Genomic DNA, 4,497 nt, shown 5'->3' with positions numbered 1-4,497 from the left:
GGGTTCTTGTCCCAAAAGCTGGGATCTTTGAGTTTATCATACGCTATCTTGCTGAGGTCATTTACCTCAAGTCTACTTCATGGATCCCCCTATTATTTTGATGATAACTGCTTTATAGTATAGTTTAAGATCTAGTTTTTCTAGGCCCCCATCTTTCACATTTTTTTTCCATTAGTTCCCTTGATATTCTTGATCTTTGTTCTTCCAAAAGAACTTTGTTATATTTTTTTTCTAATTCAACAAAAAAGTTTTTTGTAGTTAGGTCTTGCACTGAATAATGTGCTACATCTTGTTGAAGCTCTAAGTAAAAGCTTTGTGACAGGTGACAGAAAAAGAGGAAAGTAGGCCTGAAAAGAGTTCATCACGGTCCTCCTACCAGAGGTAGAAATTTCTCTAAATATTTTGTACCCCCATATATTTAGCATATTTACATATATATATGTTCTTTTCCTCAGTGAATTTATTTTTTTAGTGTTTAAGTATCTTTATTTTCATGTAGTTAATTCTTCATTAACTTACTTTTCTCCAGTCATGCAAAAATTTTGTTCAAATAAATGTCTATGGAAAAAAAAACAAAAAGTGACTTCTGATACACAACAAAAACTATTAATATAGCCACTGGATAGCACCTTAATGGGCATTATTTTGTATTTTTAAATTTATGTTTCAATTTGAAAGCAGGTGCTAATTCAGTTTTTTTTTAATTCTACAAGACCTTGTAAATATTAGATATTTAATAAATGCTTTTTTGATATAGATTACTCAGATGAGTCTGAGGTTGTTTATGTGAAGGTCACACAAATTAAACTACTTAGTCCATGCAACATCTAGGCAATGTTAGAATTAAATTGTGGAGGCATTTTGGTGGCTCAGTGAAGAGAGAACCATGCCTGGAGACCAGTCAATTCTGGTCTCAGACTTTCTAGTTGTGTGGCCCTGGGCATGTCACTTAATTCCAGTTACCCAGGGTTTATTACTCTTTTTGCTTTGGAACCAAAACATAATATAAGTTCTAAGACAGAAGGTAAGAGTTGTTATTTTTTTTTAAATAAATTGTTTAACCAAGTCTTCTTGACTCTCAGTTCTTTATCTGGCAGGCCATGTCATCTGATAAAATATTGATTTTATTTGTGGGACCTAGTGCAATAACAATCATTTTTTTAAAAACCAGTATTAGTCTTCTTTGTATTCTCATGTACTATTTTTTCTTATATTTATGAGTATAATAGAATTATTTTCAACAGATATTTTATTAATAACCTCATATATGATTATCATAAGCTTTAAACATAGTTCAATCAAGTTTATTAGTTACATTTTGTGATTCTTTAATTTCTACCAGAATGCATCTATAAAGATGAATTTTTAAAAATATATATATTTTGGAAATGTACAATCACAAAACCACAATAACAATAAATTAGAGGCGCATGCTCGGAGCGCAGTGCCCCCAACTCCTTGCTTGGCTGGGCTCGGGCATTTCCACCTCTTTGTTTTAAACTCCGGAAGGATTTTTTTTCCTCCTTTTTGGGGGGACTGGGAGGGAGCTGCGCCCCCTCTGCTCTTCGCCTTCCCCAGGCATCCCCGCCCCCCCCATCGGCAACTCGCAGCTTGTTAAGCTGCAGAAGATATCACAAAGCTGAGCAAAGTGGTACACTGCCATCAATATACAAACAAAATGAAGATTAGTTTTTAAAGTTTCCAAAATGTAGCATGAGATTCCAGTCTGTCTGCTAGAAAATGGAAAATAAACAAGGGACAAATGAAAGGAGCAAGGGTGAAGAGCCAGAATACAGACTACCTGGAATAACAGAGTAAAGCCAGTAGCCTAAAAACCCAATGAGAAGACATACTGAAGACAAAGAAAACATCTAGAAGAGACACCAAAGATGTTGACCAGAAAGATTAAGCTTTGGGACATAAATGCCCATATCACATGCCGCCTGTGCAATGGATACCTAATTGATGCTACCACTGTAAAGGGAGTGTTTGCATACCTTCTGTAGAAGTTGCTTGGTAAAGTATTTGGAAGAAAATAACACTTTCCCTACGTGTAGAATTGTTATTCATTAGAGTCATCCACTGCAATACATTGGTCATGACAGGACAATGCAAGATAATTGTTTACAAATTGGTACCAGGCCTCCAAGAAGCGGAAATGAGGAAACAGAGGGAATTCTATCACAAATTAGGCATGGAAGTGCCTGGAGACATCAAAGGGGAGACTTGCTCTGCAAAGCAGCACTTAGACTCACATCGGAATGGTGAAACAAAAGCCGATGACAGTTCCAACAAAGAAACATCAGAAGAAAAACAAGAAGAGGATAATGACTATCACAGAAGTGATGAACAGGTAAGCATCTGCCTGGAATGCAATAGCAGCAAATTACATAGATTGAAACGAAAATGGATCCGCTGCTCAGCACAGGCAACAATCTTGCATCTAAAGAAGTTCATTGCCAAAAATTCTTAATCTTTCATCTTTCAATGAGCTGGATATATTATGCAATGAAGAAATTCTTGGCAAGGACCACACACTCAAGTTTGTAGTTGTTACTAGATGGAGATTTAAGAAAGCACCTCTACTGCTACATTACAGACCCAAAATGGACTTGCTGTAAGAGAACTTTAGTGTCCTTTGGGACAGAGTTTTTTTGCAGAGACTATCACCAGGCACCTTCTCAGTGCATCACTTAACTCACATCACATGACCCAGTAGAATTGTTCTGGAGGACCAGTGATCTCACAGCACACCATACTTCAGAATCTTTCTTCTGGGTGAGGTGGGAACCAGATTTCTGAAAGAGAATATTTATACCTTTTTGTACAAGAAAAGAATTCACAACTCAACAAAACACTACCAGCACTAAGTTTACAGATAATGAAAACACTTCACAGTTTTATGTAGCTGAATAGCATTCGTCTCTTTGCTGCGATTTCACAAGACAGATTAATACATGTAATAGTGATATACATGTCACTTTCCTGACACCAAAAAATAAAAAAATAAAAAATAAAAAAAAATAAAAAAATAAATTAGAGATCTGTTTTTGGATAGTAGAAATGGATTCATTAGTATATTAACATATTCACTGGAGTGTACTATTAATTCATTATTCTCTGGAGTATACATATAGGTTTTTTATTAGTAGTATATATAATATTTTCACTTTATATTACATATTTTAATGTTATTCTATAATTTTCTCATTTTTGTATCCATCATGATTAAAATCAATCTATACCATTTTATGCTTATTGTTTCACTGTATGGCTTCTCACTTATAACCAGTCATTTAATTCCTTGATCTCTGTAGCTTTTTACACTATTGACTAACCCTTTTCTCTTCACATTTTATGCTATTCCTTCCCCCAACCTCCACACCATCATAAAATCCTTTGGATATTACCCTGAGATTCTCCACACTGAGGGGCAGTTTGGCACTGCTTATAGAATGGAAGAACCCCACTTTCCATATATTGTCATTGAGCATTTTGGTGTGAGTTGTCATTTGCCTGCTTTGGGTTATCATTTCTATAAATGTTATTATTTCTAAAGATATTGTTTCTAATTGCTTGAATCCACTTCTTATAGTTCATCATTTTGTGGCCCCCTCTTTTCCCACAGAAGTGACATGTAAATGATTGATATTAGGATTACTGCAAAGGGGCAGTGGCCACTGCTTGACCTTCCTTCTCTCTCTTTCTTTTTCATTGCCAAATCTTTCAGTTAAAGCTTTTAATTCCTTCCTTAATGTCCCTACTAAGTCATTGGTCTCATCATTTTCCTATGAATGAAGGATCATATGTGGAAAAACAAATGTTCTCCAGCTTCTTTATGATTACTATAGGTTCATTCTCAAAAGTAGGCATATTTTCCTTGAATGTCTAAGTATCTTGGAGTGTAAAAGGTATATAGTGCCTTAAGGTCACTACTTTTCCATCCCTATCTAAGGTGGGTAATTCCCATAAAGGGAAAAGGAATTTAACTGAATTAGTTGTGATCTTTGTCTTTTGGCTGAATGTCTGTGTTGATGCAGAGAAAGTAAGGGGAGGGGAAGGGGGAGGAAGAGGGGGTGGAGCCAGTGAGGTGAGAGAGTGGGGTTCTTCTGGGGATGTGGATGGCTGGGGGCTGGGAGAGGGGACAGGGGTGGGCAGGGAGGCCAAGACCCATACAAGGCAAGAGAGAAGGTTTTCCACCTAAGACACAAGTAAGGAGGGATATTCCTTTTGTGTCTTAAGATCAGTCAATGGTTTTTCAAAATTTAGCTTGGGTCTGTACTTTAAGCAGACTGGCATTCTCTTGTTTATTCCCGAGGAGAATAAAAAGAACTGGGGAAAAGGAAATATCCAATGAAAATAAAAAAAAATAAAACTCGAGTTTCAAGCATGCTTTGTAACAACATTATTCTTAAAAAATAAAAAAGCTGAATGGATTTTATTTACAGGGAAAACTAAAGACCCTGAGTTGAAGGCAAAGAAGCCTTTTAAGTAATA

The 4,497-nt window shown here is 36.0% G+C and overlaps 1 pseudogene; it reads left to right on the top strand.

The window, feature by feature from the left end:
* The first annotated feature begins 1,608 nt into the window (after nucleotides 1–1,608).
* Nucleotides 1,609–2,987, top strand: LOC100015141 (polycomb group RING finger protein 3-like; annotated as a pseudogene).
* Nucleotides 2,988–4,497: the final 1,510 nt, after the last annotated feature.

This window comes from Monodelphis domestica, chromosome 3 (assembly GCF_027887165.1).
Source record: "Monodelphis domestica isolate mMonDom1 chromosome 3, mMonDom1.pri, whole genome shotgun sequence".
In the NCBI taxonomy this organism is placed as follows: Eukaryota; Metazoa; Chordata; class Mammalia; order Didelphimorphia; family Didelphidae; genus Monodelphis; species Monodelphis domestica.
Note: the sequence above shows the minus strand (reverse complement) of the source record. Positions and strands in the feature narration are given on the sequence as shown.